Genomic DNA, 25747 nt, shown 5'->3' with positions numbered 1-25747 from the left:
CCTCGCTTACATCAGATGTGCACATTTATATCTGCACGCCCTTGATAAACTCCACTGTAATATATCACACAGAGCCGCGGGGCGAAGCCGGCCCGGCTGACAACTGGCTGAAGTCCCCAGTGTTACTGTATAAGGTCACAGGCAGCGGCGGTGACCCCCGGGCTCCACTCACAGGAGGGGGCGCCGCCTTCGTCAGCGACCGCGGCTCCACTGCTGCGTCATGATGCCGCTGCATCGTGTGAGCTCAACCTCATATACCTTAATAAAGTTTGGTAACACTTTAGATTAGGGAACGCATATTAACTATTAAGAAATGCTTATTAACATGCATATTAGTAGCATATTGGTTCATTATTAGTCATTACAAACCACTTATTAGCACCTTATTCTGCACTATTGTATTCTACAAGTAGCCCATTAACTGTAAGCAGTCAGTAAGGAAGCTGAAAGTTGCTTACATATTATTGAGGGAAATTATAAAAGTATTGAGGGGAAAACCCATAGTTAATAGTTTATATGTGTTCCCTAATCTAAAGTGTTAGCAAGTTTAAGTTTAGGTATTATTATTATATAGTACACTGAAATAATGACAAATAAAGTTGACATTTGTTGTTTTCTGTTGTGTTATCTTGCGTAAAAATCATAAAATGAAATCCACATAAGCTTTGATGTTGAATTAAAAAAAAGTCCACAAACACATCATTTTATCCTGTCTGGCTGTAGTTTGTTTCATAGCAAAAACGACATATTGATGAATCTGGTCCCAATGTTTTCCCCTCCTCTTTCAAAATAAAAGCGCTCTGAGTAGCAGCTACAGCAACAACTCCTCTATCATATCCAGCTGAAGTAGCCAGAGCCATCGAAATATCAACCAGCTCCCTGTGAAAAGTCCTTGTGTCATGAAGATGTATGTCAATCTATAAAGGTGGGTGAACTCTATTCCACAAATAGAATGGGGGTTAAACTTCATTGATTAATTGCAGCTTCCACAGCAGCTGCTGATGGAGGGAAAGCAGCTGATTCCCTGCCCAGATTTTCCCAATCAGTCCGGGATTCAAACCGGCAACCTTCCAGCCACAAGCTTCTCTGATTTCTAGACTAAAGCCACCAAAACTGGACTCAACTTGATTGTGTTCTTTACTATCACTCTCTCACGTGCCAGTGTGAGTAAGTGCCAGTTTGTTTTGTTTACACATTTTGGAAGAAACTCTTTCACAGCGATGATCACACACACAAAGCGTGCTAATGAAAGCGAGCCAATCACAAAGCAGCGCTCTGTCAACACTAACGGCGCGCTCTGCCTTTCATCCCATCTGCCTGTCAGCATCGTCCAGGCTGTCTGTCGCCGTCTTATCAGGACGAGGAGACGCCTTGTTTCCATGCCAACCATCTGGTAGCTCACATCCCCCCCCACCCCCCCACCCCCCAGCCGGTCCTCGCACTCCTCTTCTCTGGAAGTCACATGTGATCCGACGACGGAGACGTCGCTGTCAGTCAGCTGTGAGGAAGACGCCGTCGTCCCGGTGACTCAGAGCGATGACACGCCGTGTGATGTCACTGGTTTGAATCCAGTTTGAGTCCAGTTCATGTTCTCTGCAGCCTTTTATCTTCTATCATCACTGTCACTCTCTCCAGGATATCGTCTAATGAAACAGAAGTGCCATAAAAATACGTTTAGTTTAGATTTAATGTCATTTAAGTTTAGCTTTAGGGTGCGATCACACCCACAGTTTGTTTTCTTTAGTCTGAACCATAGAGGAAAAGTCGACTTTGTTGCATTTTTGTATTTGGTTCGTTTAGGTTCAGACTGACCAATTACAAGCTGACCAGGGCTTGTAAACAAAAGCCACATGACTCACAAGCAGCTTGTTTATTGGACAGAGTTTTGGTCACCTGTCATCCTGCAGGTTACAGATTTTTGCGGCGGGGGAGGAGTGAAAAAGCAGAAAGAAGTGTCATGGATTTGTTTACACAGCTGTTGATTTAGCTAGCGTTATCTAGCCTAGCTAGCTAGCTAGCAAGATTGCTAACTAAGTCGAAGGCATTCGTTTGACTATAACTTTACTTCCTAAACTTTAACTACAATTGCTATTTTATCTTAACACTATTCAGACTATTTCTGATTTTAAAAAGTATGAAAGACAAACTGAAATGAGTGTCATAAAATTATCATGAACTTCAAAGTTGTTCATGTGTTCATGCAGGTTCAGCAGCAGGTCTCTGTAATGACAAGGGATGGAGAGTCGACTCCAAAAGAAGCAACCCTCAATTCCATTAATTCATTCTGATTTAGGTCTTTCTATAGTTATCTGTGTTCGATTTCCTCGGTCTGATCCATTTCACTAGAGGGGAGGGGGGAGGGAGAAATTCAAGGCTCATTGGTTGAATGCCAAACGGTGCAAAACTTACATTTTGTGTTGATTTGGAATCGGAATCTATTAAGAATCGATTCCATCAATTCCATTACAAAGAGTCGGAGTCTGAATCAACTCCAAAAAATGTGGAATCGTCCGTCCTCAGTAATCTGAAATGTGTATTTAGCAGGACGGGCCCCTGGAGATGTTGCATCTGGTTTTCCAGGTAATGACGAGGTGCTGATCTTCCACTCGCTTGTCAGTGGTCTTCCAACATGGCGTCAGGCGGTTACTATGGGATTCAGAACTGCAAAGCGTCTGTCTTTTCATTCTCTTGATTGTTTTTAATTGACGCAGGTTTTTTTCTGCCCTGTATCTCAATGGACAGAGCGAGGCACCGACACCTCCGGGGTCAGGGGTTCGGTTCCCACCCGGTCCACTCAGTACTGGAACCTGCCTGCACTCAAGGCGTGGCCGGGCCGTTTGGATAAAAGCGTTCACCAAATGGTTCACCATCAGTGTGTTTTCTAAATGCTCCTTTAAGAGGCTGCAGCAGCTTCCAGGAACAGACAGCATTACCAGTTAGCTGCCGTCAATACCAGGCTGGGCATGACGTCTCTGTTCAATACCCAACAGGAAGACTGGTAATGTGCTCTCACTGTTTTATCAGCTCATATGTGTGTGTGCATGTGTGTGTGTGTGTGTGTGTGCAAATCCACCTCTCGCTGCTCTTGCTGTGTTCATCTTTCTCACTGTCTCTTCTCTTTGTCTCTATCCATCTGCTACATCAGAAGAGTAGAAATGCATTCTCACTTTGTTTTGTGTAGGTGTGTGTGTGTGTGTGTGCATGCGTGTGTGTGTGTGTGTGTGTGTGTATGCATGCACATCTTCCTCTCGCTGTGTTGATCTTTCTCACTCTCTCTTCTCTTTCCTGCTGCAACCTGAAGACTGTTAATGTGCTCTTGCTCTTTTGTGTTATTAGTGTGTAGTTGTGTGTGTGTGTGTGTGTGTGTGTGTGTGTGTCCATTCACTTATTGTGTTAATCTCTCTCTCTTTGTCTGCTACATAAGAGAAGTGGTAATGTCCTCTCACTCCTTTTCAACCCGTCTCTCTCTGGTCAACGATCACTCTCTCATTTTCTCTCTCTAGTTATGTTTCCATCCAACTGTCAGACAAACTATATGCTGCATTTTTAAATGTTGCAAAAAATAAATGAGGTGCATTTCCACAGCTGGGTGGAAGCAAATAAATGGACTTCCTGAATGTCAAATTGTTATTGTTGTTTAGTTTCAGCTAATGTTTGCCATATTTCACGCTTTAATTCCAAGACAAAAACAAAAGAAATGCGCTTGAAAATATTGTGATGCACCAACTAAGGCTCACACGCCCATGATGGAGCCCTAAACATGTTAGAAACAACATGTGTGATATTCCTGTGTGAAGTCGTGGTGGACAGATATTTAACAGACATGTGCATTTCCATCACTAATTAGAGCGTAACAGAATTTCTTTATCAACAAATGCATTTTTCACTTCAAGTAAAAACCGTGTGATATCGATGATATATTATGGAACCCCTTGTTTTTTATTAGGGCGATCTTGCTTATACTTATTCTACGATTTTGGCACTTAATTTGCTATTATGTATTTTTTAGAATTATGTGACCATCTACCAATGTCCTCACATGATCAACTTCACTATGGATCAACTTAGTCTACTACTTGTCTTGGATTTGTCTCTATTCCACTGGGATCTTATTCCTGTTGTCATTAGTGAAGTGGCCTAAATTAAGACAACTTACTTGTCATTACAGAGACTGGTAACACTTTACAATAAGGGTACAATAATTAAGGGTTAGTTAATGCTTAATAAGCATTAAATAACCCTTAATTAACAGTTAACTAATGTGTCTGGTAATCATTTACTAATGGTGTTCATGTTAACTAAGGTATTAATTTATACATTATTTAATAGTCATCTTTATAAATGACTAAATAATGTAACCAGCAGTAGCATTGCAGCTGTAATGTGTCCTAACCCTAACACCATTAATAAATTACACATTAGTTAACTGTTAATTAAGGGTTAGTTAATGCTTATTAAGCATTAACTAACCCTTATTAAGCATTAACTAACCCTTAACTTAGTGACCCTTATTGTAAAGTGTTACCCAGAGACTATTATGGCTGGAGTGACATTTCTAGGTGTGATTTGTTCTACTTTTGTATAACCTACAGTTTTGTGGTGTTTACTCCTATATTGTTTTGATGTTGGATACAATGTATGGAAAACCTTTTTGTGATTGTTGTCTTTTTACCTCACTAGGTATTGATTATTGATATATATATATATTATTGGTATTCTTCCGTGACGTTACTTGATGACCTTGGCCTTATGATTGGACCATCTTATTCCCTGTTCCCATATACAGTATACAGGCCCCGTTGTATTGTTTATTCAGCTTCCTGATGAAGGTCACTTGGACCGAAACATTGTCTCATTTAATAAAAATCTTGTTAGTGAAGACAGTGTGCGGGAGTCTACACATTCCTGCTTTGTCCTCCTCCTCTTCTGACGCACCTGGCACACACACACGGTTGTGCAAAGATTACTTTTTTGTGATACTGATGAAATTTTATTAAAAAATTGCCACTTCTATTCAGCTTTTCTAATCTGGTAGTTGCGCAAATAAATAAATCAAAACAGTTGGATGGAAACCGAGCTTCTATCTCTTTCTGCAGAGAATAATACAAGGTAATGTGAGGTAATGTGTTTTACCTTCCTGTTTCTCTCTATCTGTCTGCCTGTCCACCTCTTTCCTGTTTTCATCCATCACTCTTTAATATATCTCTTCACTTATCTACCTGTCTATCTGCCTCAGAAGAAGAGTGCTCTTACTCCGTTTAATCAGTTTTAATATCTATCTCTATCGCTCCGTTCACCGCTGTTTCTCATCTCCATCTCTGTTTCTCTGCTTTCTCTCCCTCCGCTGTTGAATTTGAATCACAATGAGCTCTCGCATTCCCGTTATCTTTCTGTCTGTATCTCTCTGTTTGTCTCTCTCTCCGCTGTAAAAGACGAGTAGTAATGTACTCTCTCCCTCTCTCTCTCTCTCTCCCTCTCTCTCTCCCTCTGTTTCTCAGAGATAACCACATTTCAGCAGTCAGCCTGATCCGCTCCCCTCCTCCACATACTTGACATTACAGCTCTCTCAGTTTGTTTACGCCCTGCTCCAGCATCCAGCGCTCCCTGATGCTCATCTGCTGCTTCCTGTGTGTCGTCGCTGTTTTACAGTGAAGGCTGAAGGTGAGCGGGGCCTTGGCCTCCCAAACGCCCCGACCCCCGACCGAGGAGCTTAAACACTCAACAGTTTAGCCAAAAACTCACCTTCGTCCCAATAATTCCAACGTTTATCAAAATTTCATTGGATGATCGTTGTCTCCGTGCAGGATGAGTCATCAGCAGAAATGTGCTGTTTACCAGAAAGAGACGCTCTATTCATTTTGACATAAAATTTATTGGCCTGTGTTGGTGAACAGGTGAACACAACATCAGCAAAAAGGTAAAAAACACAATTTTTCATTTCATGGGGTCTTTAAACTCGGTAACACTTTACAATAAGGGTCACTAAGTTAAGGTTTACTTAATGCTTAATAAGCATTAACTAACCCTTAATTAACAGTTAACTAATTTATACATTATTTAATAGTCATCTTTATAAACTATTAAATAATGTATAAATGAATACATTAGTTAGCATGAACACCATTAGTAAATTACACATTAGTTAGCTGTTAATTAGTTCATGCTTAATAAGCATTTACTAACCCTTATTAAGCATTAACTAACCCTTAACTTAGCGACCCTTATTGTAAAGTGTTACCTTAAACTCTCAGTCTCATTGTTTAAAGGTGCGATCACACCTGCAGTTCATTTTCTTTCCACTTTGTTGGAAATCTGTATTTGGTTCATTTAGATTCACTCTGACCACACACTGGTCAGTGAACCAGGGCTTGTAAACAAAAGTCACATGACTCACAAGGAGCTTGTTTATTGGACAGAGTTTTGGTCACCTGTCATCCCGCAGGTTAGAGATCTTGGTCAAAACAAATCTGATTCCACTTCCTGTAACTTTATCTAACATGATGGACTTGTCTGTCTCTTCTTCTGTGGTGTTCATACCAGTTAAGAACACATGAATAAACAGCTGAATATGAGCATCAGTCAGTTCATTTTGTTCTGCTAGGCTTTCCAAGCATGAGGAACCACACCCATCTCCTTCTACCCATAATCCTTTGTGTTTTGGGGTGGTTTCCAGTAGTTGGTTGGATTACGGTCTCGCTCCTAACGAACCGCACCGCAGCAGCACTGAGACTCGCATTTTCAGGCGTGTCGGTGCCGTTATTTGGTGGTACAGCATGCATTGCAAAATGATTGTGGGAAATGTAAACTAGACAGAAGTAAATAGACTGTAACTGTACATGACTTTGTCCTTTACCCAGAGTTTGGCCAACAGTCAGGTTCCTCTGCATGTAGCCTCTGTTAATTCATCTCTGGCTTTTATATTATTCATCTTAATGGCTTTCATTTTTTTATTGTTTTATTGTCTGTAAAGCCATTTATAACTTTATTTAGAAAAGGGCCATGCCCGTTATTGTTTTATAATTGGTTTATTATGAGCAAAGAGAATGAACTTGACATGGACTTTGACACAGTGTGATAGATGCTGACACTTAACCTTACAGTGGCCTTACTGCAGTGTGCTCACCTATGAAAAGGTGTAAGTACACAATACTGTGTGTGTCCACACAGAAAGAGAAGGGTTCTTCAAAGGTTCTCCAAAGGTTCTTTGGTTAATGGTTCTATATTGAACTGTAATGACTCGATAAACCATCTGATTTGTTAAAATGAAAAGCTGCCAAATCAGAATAAAGAACCAAGTATGGTTTTAATAAGTTGATATGTAGCATTGCAGCTGATTGCAGCAACCAAAGAATGATTTTCCCTTTTCAGATTGTTTCATTTGATTAGCAGAGGAGACAGAGAGGCTGAAATCTACTCAGTATTTCACAAGAAAAAAAGCAAAAATTCCAGAAAAAAATGAAAAACTAGACATGATAATGAATGTGTATAGAATAATTATGTTTTTTTCCTGTACCATGAATCATCTTGCGACCCCCCAAAATGATCTTGTGGCCCCCTGGGTGGTCCCAACCCCCAGGTTGAGAACCACTGCTTTACAGCACCATAGAGAACCTTTTTCTACCTTGTTCTAGCCTAAAGAACCATCATCTGCTGCTATAGAACCCTTTTTTTTTTTTTTTTTTTACAATTTCCTTAAATCCTCACAGCATCACTGTGCACTTCACACTTCCCCACATGGGCTAACACACTGGAATCAGTTCATTCATTAAGTTTTACCCGGCTGCCCTCTCATGCCCCTCTTGGAAAATACCCATAATGCACTAGTGGCGCCAGTTGCTCCCCCTTGTGAGGTTCAAAGAGGTCGTGACCCCCCCTTCAGCAACTCATGACTGAGAACCAGTGGCTTTAGCTGCCAGGTTTAATTAAGAAATAAACCTTTAATCGGCTGTTTCCCGCCTGCCTGCGGCGAGGCTCGCGGCGAGGCGGAGGAGAAAGGAGGGGGAGGGATGGAGGGAGAGAAAAAAGGAGGAGGAAGAGGAGGAGGAAGGAGAGACAAAAAGAAGGGAAATGGATGAGAGGAGAGAGGGAGCGATGGGGAAGAGGAGGTGTAGCCGAAAGAAAGAAAGGAAAGTGTAGTAGGGAGGGAAGGACGGGACAAAGGAGTTAGGAGAAGGAGGTATAGATGGAAGACATGTGGGAGGAGAGAGAGAAAGGAGGAGGAGGAGGAAAAGAGGTTAAGGAGGAAGTTAGGGTTAGGGAGGAAAAGAGGAAGGGAGAAGGATGGAGAGAAGAGGGGATGGGTGGAGAGAAAGGAGGAGGTGGAAGGAGAGAGGAAAGGAGAGGACAAGGATAAAGGAGGTGAAGGAGGAGATGAAGCAAAACGATAGGAGAGAGCGAGAAGGAAAAGGAATGGAAGCAGAGAGAGGGGGAGGAGGGAGAGAAAAAAGTGAGGAGGTGAAAAGAGGATGAGGAAAGAAGGAGAAGGAGAGAGGGATAAAGGGAGATGAGAAAATGAGGAAACCAGGAGGAGGTGGAGGAAGAGAAGACGTGAGATGAAGATGGCAGGTGAAGGAGCCAGAGAGGGAGGCGTGAGGAGGGAAAGGAAGGAAAGGAGGAGGAGGAGGTGGAGACGAAGGAGGAGGAGAATAGGAGGGAAAAGATGGATATGGAGTGGGAAAAAAGAGAAGAAGAGGAGGGAGAGAGGAGGATATGGAGGAAAAGGGGAGGATGAGGAGGAGAAAGTGGAGAGAGGAGTAGAAAAGGGAGGAGAGAGGGAAAGGAAGGAAAGGAGGAGGAGGAGGTGGAGACGAAGGAGGAGGAGAATAGGAGGGAAAAGATGGATATGGAGGGGAAAAAAGAGAAGAAGAGGAGGGAGAGAGGAGGATATGGAGGAAAAGGGGAGGATGAGGAGGAGAAAGTGGAGAGAGGAGTAGAAAAGGGAGGAGAGAGGGAAAGGAAGGAAAGGAGGAGGTAGAGAACAGGGTGGAGAAGAAGAAAAGGGGAGAGTGAGGAGAAATTGGAGGAAGGAGGAGGCAAGGAGGAGGAGGAGAGAGTGAAGGGGAACATGAGTGAGATGGAGATGGCAGGAGAAGGAGTTAAGAGAAGGATGAGGGAGGGAAAGGAGGGGGAGGAAGAGGAGGAAAAGTGGAGATGGATGGTTGAGGGAGAAGAGGAATGAAAAGAGGAGGTGTGGTCAAGGAGGAGGAGAAGGAGTGGAGGGAGGGAGGGAGGAGGAGTGGAGGGAGGGAGGGAGGGAGAGAGAGGAGGATGAGAGGAGGATGAGAGGAGGAGGAGGAGGAGAGGAGGAGGAGAGGAGGAGGGGGAGGAGGAGAGCGGTCAAGCGGTGTGACCCAGCAATCAGTAGGTGGACTGGAGCCACGATTCCTCTGGAATGTGTTTATCCCAGAGAGAGAGAGAGGTAGAGAGAGAGAGAGAGAGAGAGAGAGAGAGTGAGTGAGAGAGAGATCGAGAGAGAGAGAGAGACAGATGGAGAGACAGAGGGATACAGAGAAAGGAAGCGACATATAATGGAGAAAGGAAATGTTTTTATCCAAGAGAAAGAGAGCGAGAGAGAGAGAGAGAGAGAGAGAAGCTAGAAAAAGAGAAATATGAGATTGCGAGATACAGAAAAAAAGAGGGATAGAGAGAAAGAAAAGCATAAAGAATGGACAAAAAATTTGAATATTATACTTTAGGGAGAGAGACTGAAGTTTGGCCCTGAGTGAGAGAGGTAAAGACTGTGTGAGAGAGAGAGAATGAGTGTATTTGTTTGAGAGAGAGAGAGAGAGAGAGAGAGAGAGAGAGAGAGAGAGACAGGCAGACAGAGAGAGACAGACAGAGAGAGACAGACAGAGAAAGAGAGACAGGCAGACAGAGAGAGACAGACAGAGAAAGAGAGACAGACAGACAGAGAGAGACAGACAGAGAGAGACAGGCAGACAGAGAGAGACAAACAGACAGAGAGAGACAGACAGAGAGAGAGAGACAGACAGAGAGAGAGAGGCAGACAGAGAGAGAGAGAGACAGAGAGAGACAGGCAGACAGAGAGAGACAGACAGACAGAGAGAGACAGACAGAGAGAGAGAGGCAGACAGAGAGAGAGAGAGACAGAGAGAGAGACAGGCAGACAGAGAGAGAGACAGGCAGACAGAGAGAGACAGGCAGACAGAGAGAGACAGACAGAAAGAGAGAGAGAGACAGAGAGAGAGAGACAGGCAGACAGAGAGAGAGACAGACAGAGAGAGAGAGACAGGCAGACAGAGAGAGAGAGAGGGAATGTGTTTGAGAATGCGTTTATCCCTTAAATCGAGCGAAAGAGAGATTTGCCGTCGGTTTCTAAGGAGAAAAAAATCAGTGACTTAGGGCGTTTAATGAGCGAATAGCTGAGCGAGGCTCAGCCGGGCGGCTAATGCTTCGTTAAGGAGACGCTGATTGGACTAGCGGCTAAATCCCCCGCCGGCCACACCGCCATAATGAGGCTCTTTGTTCAGTAGCAAGGAGTCACAGAAGTAAAACACATAGAGCCGACTCTTCCTGCACTGCAAAAATGAAAAAAGTAATTTTATCATCAAGGTTATTTATGATGAAGTCTCAAATGAAGTCTTAATATCTTTTTCGTAAAATAAGCCAAAAAAAATGGTGATATGGGGAGTTATTTTTGTTTCAGTACAACCTTTTCCATGAATTATCTTGAGTTCAGTGATGTTAAAGCGACAGCAGGCAACTTTGCATGTTGGTGGCTCCAAATAGCAGCAAGAGGTAACTGTTTGAAAGATTTCTTCAATACTTCATTACCCAGAAACCCTGAAAGATGACGTCAGTAAACTGTTTACTAACCGGCCGGTCTGTGATGCTTAAGATACCAAAGAGACGAGAGGAGAAGATCTAAAGGTGAGTCCAGCTTTCTCTGCTGCTGTTAGGAGACAGTCTGGATTTCAGTCTGAAGTTTGGATTCTTTCAGTGGGAGGAGAAATTACATGAGTTTAATTCGGGCAAAAAGGGCGAATCTACTGGGTTTCAATTAAGTGAGATGGGACTCTTCTCTGTTACAGCCTCACTGTGTGATTTACAATATGCAACTTTTTGCCTTGACGTAATGAAGTGTATTGTTAGTCCCGCCCTCCTTCACCTCAGCTGGGCAAGTTCGCACCCCAACTCCTGTCACTGATGTCGATGAGCTGTCTGATGAACTGATGATGAGATAATTTAGTACTGCTAGCTACATAGAAAATATATCAAACTTCCTAGCATGCTACCTAACGTTTTTCTACACAACAAGCAAATCTATCGATACGTCATCAGAGAAACGTGCAGAGCGGCAGTAGAGGGCAGGAGATTTAAAGGTCCCATATGGTGAAAAACAGGATCTAAACATGGTGAAAGTATCAAAACGCATGGTCTAATAATAATAATAGACTAACAAAGTGTTTTTTTCAAAGCGGTCGAGCGGTCGTCATTGTTTATTACCGGAGAGTTTTCCCTACCTGTAGCCGCCGGGCCGCGGCGTCTCACGTTTCACTCTCGAAACGGTTAGCCAATCGGAACAGAGGGGTCGTTAATATTAATGAGCCTTAAAGACACGGCGACAGAAACGGCCTGTTCTTGGTAAGGCTCAGAGAGATGCTGGAAAATGAACGTGGAGAAATGGATTGAGAGTGTTTTTGGTTCATGACACCACACACACAGCTTTGAATGGACCTCAAGACACAAAATAAAACACTGGGAAGTGGAGAGTATGGGACCTTTAATAAAGACAGCAACATTGCCGTACCGCTAGAACAGTTTGTTATCGTGATGTATCGTAGTTTGGAACAAAAATGGCGCGTAAAATCAGTTTCTCTTCCATCTCTATCTCGTCTGCTAACGTCACGCTGAAGCTCATTGAAAGGTCGTCCACAAGACACGCCCACAGGAAATGGTTTACGCCCCAAAACATAATTGAAAAGCTAATTTCAGGCAAACAGGGGATATTAGGCATGAACACACAGGGACACAGACAGACAGACAGACAGACAGACAGACTGATTATGCAGAATATGATTTATTATTATTTTCAAAATAGTTACATATTGTAGCTTTCCACATGTAATGGTGTAGCCTGTTTTAGTCAGAACTCTGTATTCTGCACTAATGATCGCTTCCTGTTTGCACTGTATCGACCTGCTGAGCTCTCTGCTCTGCTGTTTGTCCCTCTGTGCTGATTGGTTGTGTGTTTATTGCAAGCCGGGCCTGTAAACCAAATACAGACTTGAACTGAACTGCGTTGAACCTTGTAATTTAAACACCTCGCTGTAACGCTGTCGGGGAGATGAGCATCGTTTCATGCGTGGACGCCGTGTGAGACTCGGGGGAACACAACTCCCTCCCAGAACGCTCTGGAAAACAAAGCCTCTGCCATGGTAACAGATCGACTTTCTGCAGCAGTGATTATTTCCATGGCAACATTATCAAAAGTTGCATGGCGACGATCGTACGCGTGCCAGCCAGAGTCGAACAGCAATGCTTTTTTCTGTCATTCTCGTTCTGTGCTGAGGGAATAATTACGCCACCGTTTGATACGCCATGTCCTATATCCTTTTCTTTTATTGCTTCTTTATGGCTTTATTGTTATGGCAAAGCTGATTTTACTGCAAGCTGCTATGAAAATGTACCATAAAAGCTTGACTGATTCATTTGTTTGTAAGTGAGTAACAGAACAGAGAGAGAGAAAGAGAGAGAGAGAGAGATATTGTCGCCCAGAATGAATCCATATTTTTCTCTGTACATTCATGCTCAGAAAATACAGACCAACTCTCCAATAAAGCATAAAGACGCCTTGGCAGAATGTCCTGTGACAGGTTTACTGCTGCACTTTGCACGTTCAACTCTGTAGTGTTGAATTTAGGCCATAAAACACAGTGTAACACCAATATGATGACAAGACATCCTGTCCCTTTGTGTTTGATCAGCCATTAAACAGTCTGCCAACTACACTTCTCTCCACAGTTTCATTTTAGTTCCCACCTGTAAGTCGTCTTTCTCAATAATTCTGTGTTCATACGGCTGCAACTGAAGAGTTCATCTACAAAACACTGCGTATAAATGTTGGAAAAATAAAAACAAGTCTTCCTCCTGAAGGTTATAGCGCACAATATCTTAAGATCTTAGGATTTTGTCATCCACTGACTTAAGTTACCTTTAAAAGTTGTAAACTGGAACCAAACTTCATCTGGTATACTAACAAACCTTCTGGGCTTTAAGCAAACACGATATCCCTTTTGAATATTAGCAAAATCTTCATTTCTTCCCAAACATGTTATGCCTTTATGTCCAAAAATTAGCTCTGGATTTTACTCTCAAATGTATAGTAACTTCCAAAAGACTTTCCCATTTTCAAGCATTTAGCGGTCCCTCTTATCCGGAGCGGGTCAAAGCGTCTGAACAGGTAAGGGTTCTGTGTTTCTGTCAAGGAGACAAAACCAAAGAAAAGACCAAACACAACAAACTGTAGGCGTGACCGCACCACGCCTACAGTTTGTTGTCTTTGGTCCAAACCATAGTGGAAAAGTTTGCTTTCGGTTCACATTGACACGGGGGTTTGGTAAGCTGTCATCCTGCCAGGTTAGATAGTTTGGCAGTGAGGAGAGTCAAAACAAATCTGATTCCAGTCCCTGTAACTTTAGCTAAGCATGATGGACTTGTCAAGTCAAGTAAAGTCAAGTTTTTTCATATAGCCCTTAATCACTTTTACAGTCTGTCTCACAGGGCTTCAAACTCCCACATTATGAAAACAATTTTCCCTCTCTGGTGTTCATACCAGGTAAGAACACATGAAGAAACAGCTGAATATGAGCATCAGTCCAGACTTCATTTTGTTCTGCTAGGCTTTCCAAGCATGAGGAACCGCTGGCTGTCAGATGTCAACATCTGTCTCCTTCTACCCATAATCCATTGCATTTTGTTGTGGTTTCCTGTAGCTGGTTGGATTACGTTCTCACTCCTAACGAACCGCACCGCAGTTCTCTCGTTTGTGGACTGAGACTCGTTTTCAGGCGTCTCAGTGACGTTATTTGGTGACACCCAAAGTTGATTTCTATCGTTCTCACCTGGTCAAACAAACAGAACTGAAGGAGAAAACGCTCCAGACGCTCCTTTGACAGGACACGACTTGGTTTTCAAGCTCTTCTGCAGCTGTTCTCTAAGGATCGTTTCTGAGACTTTATTCCTGTCGTCTTTCGAAGTTGTAGAGAACTGGGAAGAGAAAAAAATTGTAGAGAACCGGGAAGCTTTGAATGGCTGCAATCATCTTCTCGTCCATTTTGCACTTGCCAGACAGAACTATTGTTCATGACACAAAATCACATTGGTAGGAAAGGTAGAAATCGTATTGGCTGATGACCGGAAACAGCTCATCTGTGGTCATGTGACCGTGATGTCCTGGGTTTGAGTCCAGCACAGGACCTTTGTCACATGTCATCCCTCTCTCTCTCTCTCTCTCTCTCCTAATCTTTCCTGTCTGTCTCAACTGTAAAACTATCATAATAAAGGCAAAAAGCCCCCAAAATAATCTAAAAAAACCCCAAACCTTTGTCGACCAACAAGCGAGTTTCCCCGGTCGCTCAGCTGTATAAAACGACTGGATTTGCTGACTGTGTTTCTCACAGTGTGGACGTACGGTGAAGGGGATCGAACCTGTGACGGCCTCTCTAACCACCAGGCCTCAGTGTAAACATGACCTGGTGGAGAGAGCGGCATCGAGACAAACAACTCCAGGCAGCACCGCCAGGCAAGAACACCTAACCCAACCCAAACCACATGAACAGAGAGAGCAGAGTCAGAGTGAACAGTTAAGTAATGCTGGTGATGAGCCAGTTTCCCCCTGTCTGCCTGTCTGTCTGCCTGTCTCTCTCTGCCTGTCTGCCTGTCTGTCTCTCTGTCTGTCTGTCTGTCTGTCTCTCTGTCTGCCTGCCTGTCTGTCTCTCTCTCTGTCTGTCTGTCTGCCTGTCTGTCTGCCTGTCTGTCTGTCTGTCTCTCTGTCTCTCTGTCTCTCTGTCTGTCTGTCTCTCTGTCTCTCTGTCTCTCTGTCTCTCTGTCTGCCTGTCTGTCTGCCTGTCTGTCTGCCTGTCTGTCTGTGCAGCTGTCCCGGAGCTGCCTGCAGCATGCATGAATGGAGAGGGAGAGACAGTTGGACTAATGAGCTTGTGAGCTAAGTGGTGGGGAGAGATGGTTTAGCCCACAGGGGATAAGGGCTGTAACCTTTACACAATGTCACACGGTCTGGGAGCAGAACTCCAGCTACTGTTTCTAACCCCGCCCCTGCACCTATAGGCCTCGCCCCCGCCCCTCCACACCTGTAGCCCCCCCCCCATCCCCCCCCCCCCTGCACCTATAGGCCCTGCCCCCGCCCCCTCCACACCTGTAGCCCCCCCCCCCTGCACCTATAGGCCCCACCTCCATCCGCACCTATAGGCCCCGCCCCCGCCCCGCCCCCTCTGCACCTATAGGCCCCGCCCCCTCCCCCGCCGCACCTATAGGCCCCGCCTCCATCCGCACCTATAGGCCCCACCCCCTCCCCCTCCGCACCTATAGGCCCCAACCCCTCCCCCGCCGCACCTATAGGGTGAAATTATTTAATTATTTAACAGCATTGGCAGATTTTTTAACTTATTTTTAAAAAATTACATTTTAGGACTCAATAATAGACTAAATGACTTGATGGGGATTGTTTGCAGTGTATCTATCTATCTATACACAGTATTACTATTATTAATTAATTATTCATTAGTTTTACAGTAAAAATACACAATAAAAACATCATAAAAACAGTGACACATTATATAAAAGCACATTAAAACACATAAGAAATCTCCTCAACATACACCCACACAGACCAACATCAAATGATAAGACCAGACAAGGAGGCAATAACTCGATATACTGGAATGAAAGAATCGCTCATCGGTACAGGACAAAGTTGTTAGCAGTCCCGGGTCCTTTGGCTCTTGAGTTTACTCTAAACCAGACTAATTTCACCTGCTTTACACCAGTAATCCATGTATGACCATATTGCTTCACCAAATCTGTGACCTTTATTTAGGTTAAGATATCTCTTATTCTAGTTTTTATGTCATCGATGTGTCAATCCTCTGGATATCAATCCGGTTTGCAGAAATCTTTTATCTCGTTCGCTGTTTTGTTGTCTGTGGCTTTATGAATGTGCATTCATTCCCCAAGAAATTAACATCTCTGTTATCCCTGAACACTCATCTAATTATAAAACATTTTTCTGCCTTGCTTGGAAACAACCTAACCCCCCCTCCTCCCCCCCTCCCTGTGCTGGCCTGCCATTCTGGTGTTTACTAGGAAATGGTGCGTTTATTTCGGTTTAATCCCTCTCCCTGGCCGGCCGGGGCGGTCAGATGACAGGCGCTAATCTCTGGCCTGCCTGACTGACTGCCTGCTCAGTAATATGGGATTAAAACCTGGCACGCCTCCCTCAAGTAGGAGGCCCGGGTCCCCAACGAGAGGGGCGGGTGGAAATGATGATGATGATGATGAAGAGGAGGAAGAACTGTGACATTTCTCCCTGTTTCTCTGTCGTTCTCCCTCTGCCTCCTCGTTCTCTCTGTCTTCACCCTTCTCACTGCATGTTTTCCTGTTTTCTCTTTTCTGTCATTCCTCCCTCTCATTGATTTCGGGGTGAGGACTATAGATCGGTCTACGTTCATTTGCTCGTCTGTACACGATATCTCGGACACCGCTTATCAGGTTTTACCGAAACTTGCATCTCACCAATTACAGGTCCAAAAAAAACAAAAACAAAAACAAAACAGTAATATCTTCATGTTTGAATGAAATGACATGAAAGTGGTGCACATATCCAGATTTTCCTTGCTCTACAAACTTTCCTGCAGAGCAACCTGTGTACATTAAATTGAATTTTCTACCATTTTGAGTTTCCTGGAAAACAGTTTCCCCCCAAAGGTTTTTTCGTTTATTTGGCCCAAGCGGCGACTGGGACATTTGTAAATCCACAAATGCCAAGAAAATAACTTGCATTGTTATATTAGAGACTTAAAATTTTGACCTTTTTCACACTTGTAGTTTATTTATTAGCCCAGAGGGGGCGGCATCATTTATGGGGGATAACATATTTTCTGTTGCCTTAACATTTACCTTAACACAATCTATTCAGAGAAGCTAGCATCCTCAAAATTTAGCGCAATCTATTCAGAGAAGCTAGCATCCTTAACATGCAGCACAATCTATTCAGAGAAGCTAGCATCCTTAACATGCAGCACAATCTATTCAGAGTTGCTAGCATCTTCAACATTTAGGACACTTTAATCAGAGAACTAGCACCCTGAACATGTAGTAAAATCTATTCAGTTATCATGCTAGCATCCTCAACATTTAGCGCACTCTATTCAGAGAACTAGCATGATAGCAACCTCAACATTTAGCGCACTCTATTCAGAGAACTAGCATGATAGCATCCTCAACATTTAGCGCACTCTATTCAGAGAACTAGCATGATAGCAACCTCAACATTTAGCGCACTCTATTCAGAGAACTAGCATGATAGCAACCTCAACATTTAGCGCACTCTATTCAGAGAACTAGCATGATAGCATCCTCAACATTTAGCGCACTCTATTCAGAGAACTAGCATGATAGCAACCTCAACATTTAGCACAATCTATTTAGAGAGTTTCTAGCATACTCAACATTTAACTTTGAAAAAGACAAACAGAGCATGCTTAATTTATGAGAAACCGCTATGAAAACAGTATTTATTTGTCATTGATTGTGAAATTTTGGTCAAACAATCTCTGGAATTGGACATACTGATGTTAGCATGCTGCATATTTAGCATAATTCAGCAGCAGCAGTCAGGTAGGCTACAGAGGCGTTACTGGCCTACATGTCTCAGAACAGGATTAGGCTACACTTCTGATTTGAGAGAGGAAGAGTTGGATAGCACAACTGGAGGACAGCAGTTTTATTTAGATTCATCTGGCCAGACAGTTCAGCAGACTCAGAAGTGAGACATCATGGTTTTGTACATGTTTTCAAACCAAACAATTTATCATCTCACTGTGGTTTCATGTATAAACTGTTTGCTGGTGTTTGAAAATGTACTTTTAGTATACCGCTTTGGCAATATGGCCTCTGATATCAGGCCAATAAAGTAAGTGAATTGAATTTAATTGAGATATATTAAGTTTTGTCAAATGTTCAAACACAACCCAGCTGGGTCAAGTCTGTTGTTTCTTAGAAGCAAATTCAACATTTAGATTTATTAGGTTAGTTTAGATTAGATGAAACTGTAATGATCCCCATGGGGAAATTGAGTTATAAACTCGTGTCTCTCTCTCTCGTTTCTAGTGTTTTTAAGATGTGCCTCTGTCTTCCTCTTTCTCACTCCATCGCTCTTTATTTTTTTCAATCTGTCGCAATCTCTCTCTCTCTCCCTTGGGGATAAACACATTCTCTTTCTCATTCTATCTCTCAATTAAATTCATTTCACTTACTTTATTGGCCTGATATCGGAGGCCATATTGCCAAAGCGGCATACAAAAAGTACATTTTCAAACACCAGCAAACAGTTTATACATGAAACCACAGTGAGATGATAAATTGTTTTGGTTTGAAAAACATGTACAAAACCATCAATATGTAATAACCTATAAAAATTCCCAAATTGAGAAGAGTTAATACAAAAATACAAATAACTCCAAAGGCACTTCATGGCATATCAGACATGGCAGATCCTCTCTTTCTCTCTCTCTCTCTCTCTCTCTGTCTCTCTCTGTCTCTCTCTCTCTCTCTCTCTCTCTCTGTCTCTCTCTGTCTCTCTCTGTCTCTCTCTGTCTCTCTCTCTCTCTCTCTCTCTCTCTCTCTCTGTCTCTCTCTGTCTCTCTCTCTCTCTCTGTCTCTCTCTGTCTCTCTCTGTCTCTCTCTGTCTCTCTCTCTCTCTCTCTCTCTCTCCTCTCTATTTCAGGAAGCTTCTCGTCTAGATGTTTGTCACGTTTCCTGTCACATGTTCTCCCGTCCAACGACACTAACAGCGCAGCCGTCCAAACATAACACCCTTCAATTTTTTTTTTGTTTTTTTTTTTGTTTTTCTACAGAGAGCCTGCAGTCCAGCCAGCCTCCTTCTGGCTGCATGGATACGAGAGACAGAGACAGAGAATAAAACAAAACACAATAAATAAATGAAAAATATTTTATTTATTTTCCCTGTCCTCCCTTTTATTCAATTGCAGCTGGCTTGCTACTGATACACCTTATCGCACTGGAAGTCAGAATGATAATGAAATTGCATTGTTTGGATGAATATTTTCCTGCCATGCATAGTTGCATTATGGGTAATTACTGGGACAGCGAGTGGAAGCTTTTTAAAATCTAGCTAATAGCTTGCAAATTGTGGTGTAGGCTATAGTCTTATTGAGCAGTGGAGGTAGGTTTCAACTGCTCAGTGATAGGTAGGTTTCACAGTAGGTTCATGTTTATTTTCCATTTACATAAAAGGTAAACAGGTAATCAGTATTAGTGCTATTCTCAGTACACATCTATATTCCAGGGTTATCCTTAGCCAAAGAGTTAAAGTTAGACCAAGGCTAAGTTAATATGTTTTAACCAGTTAGCCCAGAGCTACGATCTGCACAATACTCTTGTTAACCCTGCAAAATCAGGACTAACCTAGAGCAGAACTAGCTAAGGCCTGAGCTTAAAGACAGGTTTAGTCCACTTTAGAATAAGCCTGTATCCCAGGCCGGACTCAAACCCAGGACATTGCAGCCACACGGCACGCACCATGAGGCTTCATCACCAGACATTCATCTGGTAAAAACCTAAACCATCCAGAGAGGGAGAATCAGGGACATTTCCAGGGATAATGCCAACTGGGGACAAATCTGAGAGGACTGTCCCCAACAAACAGAGAGATCTGGTCACTCTGGGTTTAGAGCTCTCTCCTCCCTCAACAACTACTGTCTAGCTGCCCTTGAGCAAGGCACTGAACCCCCAGCTGCTGTAACAGAGCTGCTCAATGTCCAGCAGTGGAAGACTGTGGTTGTACTGGGCAGCTCCCAGTGTGAACATGTGAAACCAGAGGTGGGGACTTGAGTCACAGTTTGAATTGCTTGAGACTCGACTTGCTGCATGAAGAGAAGACTTGAGACTGGACTTGACTTGGGTTCTGGTGACTTGGGACTTGACTCTGACTTGTACTTTGATGACTTGAAAAGGTTTCTAAAGTCTTGACTTGAGATCTTGTGTTTGTGTAAATGACTTAGATTGAAAGTGATGAGATTTGTTCCAGCAGACGACTGAATTTAAATTCTGTTTTCTGAATTTGTATGGAATGATTGAATTTATTGAAGTTGAAACTGATTATAGAAATCAAACTCATGATGCTCTTACCAAGTTTTTATCCTATTAAAACCATATTGCATTGAAAAGTCCTAGATATTTAGTTTTCTTTAAGATATTAAATTGATTCTGGACTCTTGATTTGTTCTGACTTGACTTGCTGTTCTACATTTAGACTTGAGAGTTGACATTAATGACTTGGACTTGACTTGGTAATCTACATTTAGACTTGAGACTTGACTTGGGACTCGAGCAAAGCTGACTCCTCTGTGTGAAACTCTATGAATGTGAAGCAGAGCAGAGCTGAAAAACAGTGAGCATACTCAGTAAGTGAAGGGTTAACACTACACTCTGCATCCACTTTGAAGAGGAAATTGACACATCATTTTGTCAGCTTAAGTTACATAATATCCTTTAAACAACACCATGATTTCTTCTAATTCTGTGCTATAAATCATCTTATGAGACTAGCTGTCACTTTTTTCAAATGGTGTGTATAGCTTATCCTGGGTTTCTTTCCAAAACTGGTGCTCTAAATCCTCCAGAGTGCAGTTAGCCTTGGGCTGCAGCGGGGTGTGAAGAGAGTTCGCTGACTCAAAAACAACAGATGAAAGCAGAAAAGGTGCGATACCACCATGCACTGTTTCCAAAACTACTTGTTTGAGTCCCTCATAACTATACTACTGTAACACCTTGTCACCAAAAACCACAGAAATGTGTTGTTCAGTAAAGGAGTGTTTCCCTTCTAGTACTGTCTCTCTCTCTCTCTCTCTCTCTCTCTCTCTCTCTGGGAGGATTAGGAGAATAACAGTGAGTCTGTGAGAAGGAGTGGACTGATGACTTCCCCTTTCAGCTGCGACTCCCTGCAGCCTTACAGTCAGCCAGCCAGCCAGTAGTTCGCCTGTGGAAAATTACTGAGCCCTCAGCCAGTCGCAGACGGCTGACAGCTCTGCTGCTAACCCACAGGTCTGAAGTCAGTTTCACAGAGCAAACAGTGAGGCCACAAACTGATGCATTAACTATTTACACACAAAAACACGAAGCATTGAACCAAAGCATCCTACAATACCATGAATGCATGTTAGTATGTGTGACCCTTAACCCCGACAGTGTTACTGTAATTACATGTTCTGTACATTAGTGATCCAACCTATATCCAGTTCATAAAGCTTTAATAAAAAAAAGTAATATTGGCCTGATATATCAGTCTAACTCTACTTTCAATAACAGAACAGCCTCACTCAATATTGAATTCTTTCAACATTTTTGCTAGCAGCTTTTCTCAGTATTTGCTCTATAGGCAACCTGCTGCATTATGCAAGTTGTTGTTTAATTGTTCAAACTACTACACATTTTATGGATTTTTCTGTATTTTTTTACAGTGCACATGATGTTTGCAGCAAAAAGCTATACTATACTATAAATGATGTTACAACCTTTTACCGTGCCACTATAAAATGTGAGAGCAAAGTTCACAGCAGAGCAATTGCCTCACTGTCGGTTGATGTTTTTTTTTTTTACGAGAGCCTTGATAAAGACAGTTGGCCTGGTTGTAGTTCTGCAGAGACACAGAGACACCGGAGAGGCAAACACACTCCTCCACACCACACACACATTCCCATCCAGAATCAAGTCTAAACCTCTATTTTGCACTTTTATCAGCCATGCTGTGTTAGCAACTTTAACATGCCAACAAATGCCTAGTTACTATGATGTGTACTATGAATTTAGGTGATAAAGTTTTATATCAGGCCTAAAAAGGTGAGTAAACTCTATTCTATAAAGCAGTGGGTAAACTGAGTTTAGGTGGGTTCTATGATTTTCATTGATCTAATATTTCATTGGTCTATCAATTGCACAAACTCTCATAATCAAAGACTTTTACAGCAGTTGTTGTGAAGGTTTTTAAAACCAAAGACTCACTGTCTTATCAGCCAATAAAAACATATGAGACCGGTTTTACTGATGTGGATTAGACTTCAACCAGAAAGGAGATCGTAGTGGAGATTTCCACTTAGAAAACACTAGAAATCTCCACTTCCAGGTTTCACAACCATGAGTTGGCTGATTGATCGACTGTTTCACTGTGGCACTGTGAGTCACAAAAACTTGAGCTTACAAAACTATTTCAGTACAACCAACATGCCTAAACACACTCAGGTATCACACTAAGAAAGTGTGCTGCATGCTTCTCTCAGACTTTACAGATAAATAACATTTGAATATCTGATTTTTTGTTTTGTCTCATTGTTAAAAGCTACTGCCAGTGTCTTCAGGTCTATCCAGAGAAACAACTATGAACTCCATACACTCCACCCACAGATGTAAAATAACAGCTGTCAGTTTAATAATGTATTCGAAAAGCAATTAAAGTCATCATCACCACCTGTTATGGAATGGTTGGCATTGTACAAGTGTCCCCACCCTGCATCACCCTGCATCACCCTGCATCACCCTGCATCATTTCTACATGATCTAGATTCTAGGTGACTTATCATCTAACATAAAGCCTGTGGCCAGAAACTTAGGAGTGATTTTTGACAGTGTCCTGACTTTCGAGGAGCAGGTAAAGAGAGTCGTGCAGTCCTGCTTCCTTCAACTAAGAAATGTATCAAAAATCAAGTCATTTTTATCTCATGCTGATTTAGAGAAGGTAATTCATGCTTTTATTTCATCTCGTCTAGACCAGTGATTCTCAACCTTTTTCATATCAAGGACCCTAATTTAGTACATATTACAACCACGGACCCACATTTGATGAAATTTTGTCTCTCGGATGTAAATCTGATAATATTATTGTTAGATATGATTTTGATCCAGAATTCCAGGACTGTCTGTATTGTAGGTAGAGAGATAACAGAGAAACTATGATCAAAACAGTCATTCTTCTACATTCTCTAATTGTGCTAACTTCTTTTGAATTAAATAATGCTGAGGTTTAACAATTCATCAGTTTGCTGGGGACCCCCTGGAACCCCCTCAAGGATCCCTGGTGGTCCCCGGACCCCACGTTGAGAACCACTGGTCTAGACTGTTGCAACCTCATATATTATATTTTATTCCTATTTTCTATTATATATATATATTTTTAATTTATTTTTATTTTTCTATCATTCATTGTGGTAGTTTCACTTCACTGCTTTTGGGTTTTATTGTATGTAAAGCACTTTGTAAACATTGTTTTTAGAAAAGTGCTATACAAATAAAGTTATTATTATTATTATTATTATTATTATTATCAAAGATGCTCTATACACACAAGATGACGCATTACAAGCTGCGCCAATGGTATGAAATGGTATACACTTCCTGTCTGCGTGGTCGCCTCCCCCCCCCCCCATCCCCCCACCTCGTTTGGAAGTCTTGTGAACGTCGTGTGAAGAAAGAAACACAAGTTTTATTTCAGCTTTAACTTTTAATTCATGGTTTAGAGTCCCTTTAAATTTCTGTTTATCCAGTTGGAAAGCGCCGTCGGCAGCACTGCAGTGAAACCAGACCGACAGGATATATGATGATGTTGCCTGGGGCCTGTACCACGAAGCAAGCTCAACAAAGTCAGGGTATGTTTGAGTTAGCCGGCTTCACTAAACCTAACATTGGCGATCCAGATAACCGGTCTCACGTAGCTGGTTATCAACTGGCTCTGTCAACCCAGGATTTACCTATCCAGCTATGAGCGCGTTCACATGAAAGAGGCGGGGTTTGTAACAAATAGCCAATCACATGCAACATGGACAGATCCAGATCAAACAATTCGGATAAGATAAGATGAAACTACTGATCCCCGTGTGGAAATTAGATAGTTGTGCAGCAAAAGTAATATGATTCAGCGGGGAAAAGGACATAGAATATAAGCGCAAAACTATAAAAATAAGTAATAGCTTAAAAATAGGCGAAAATAATAAAATAGGCTAATCAAACATTAAAGACATACACAATAGACCTAATTATAGGATGATATAAGCCCTAATATTTCCTGCTGACATTTTCAACATGGGTATCGGAAAGAAATGGATAGCTACTAACATTGGGTTCTCCTCTCAAGAAGAACAAATTCTTATAATGAATAACTGTCAGCATTACAAAACATAACCGCGAAAAGTAAAAGTTGTTTCTGCTTCCAAGGCTAGAGAGGATTACTGGAGGAACTGCCCCGTCATTAGGACACAGTGGGCATATTTTTCACTGATAAAATAGTTTGTGGACACATTGAGGCTGTAAAAAGATTTTCTATTCATAAAGTCGGTCTCTTGTTCTTCAGGGCTGCGGTGATGGAATATGAATAGCCGACATTGAACCAAACACTGTTGGGAATCCAATTAAATAAAGTCAGCGCAATTAATATATGCAACAGTAACTTTAATCCATTAATAATATGGTCAATTAAGTAGCCTACCTGCTATATCTCCAATATAATAAGTTATCATGGAAAACAACGTGATTCTACTGGTCTGTAAACACTTCTTACTGTCTGTTCATTCAAAAATAACACTTTTCAGTTTCTGATCCTGTAGGAATGGTGACTCCCTGTTTCCAGAGAGCTGATTGGTCAGAAGGCGGGCCTTTCATACGTTTTGATCCGATACCCTGAATTTAACCTGCTCCGGAGCAGGTTCGCCGTGCAGCATCAGTTACCATGGTGATCTACCCCGGTTAAAAGTGAACCACCTTCGTGAGACCGAAAAGCCAGGGTTAAACCCAAAGCTAGCTCGCTAACCCCAAATCCCGCTTCGTAGTATAAGGCCCCAGATCTCGCGAGAGTGTGTTGCTGAGACAGAGACGGGTCTCGAACAAAGTTAATTTTCTCCTGATTTGTCTGTCTGAAAAATGCCATTTTAGTGTCAGAATGTTCGGAAGATATGTGGCTTGTGAAAATTGGGTCCAATATTTACTTCGGTGACTATGGGGGCGAAAGAATCGGTCATAATCTGTGCTCACGTTCACTTCTCCCGTTGGAGTGAACAGACTCAGGACCTGCCGCTAGTCTCCTAAAGGGGGCGGGGCAGTGGAGAAACCCACGTGACACAGATACAGGAAATGACCGTCAGTTGCACCGTCTCGTTTCTAAACCGTCTCTGTTATTATCACCCTGTAGCACATGCCTATCAGTGCTGCAGCATTTTTCAAATAATTCAAGTCATAATGATATGTTGAGGAGTAAACATGTGAACTGCAGCACCTTTAATCAGGTCACTGCCACGTGTCATCACTGTGCAGAGAAACAAAACGAAACTGCAATGAACCGAACCAAAATGAAATGAAACAAAACAAAACAAAACAAAATGAAACGAAACGAAACGAAACGACTCCAGTGCAGCTGCAAACAGGTTGTAGTGAGTAGATCTATACTGGCACTCATAGAATAGAATAGAATAGAATAGAATAGAATAGA

The sequence above is a fragment of the Centroberyx gerrardi genome, chromosome 5 (genome assembly GCF_048128805.1).
Source record: "Centroberyx gerrardi isolate f3 chromosome 5, fCenGer3.hap1.cur.20231027, whole genome shotgun sequence".
NCBI classification, from domain to species: Eukaryota; Metazoa; Chordata; class Actinopteri; order Beryciformes; family Berycidae; genus Centroberyx; species Centroberyx gerrardi.
Note: the sequence above shows the minus strand (reverse complement) of the source record.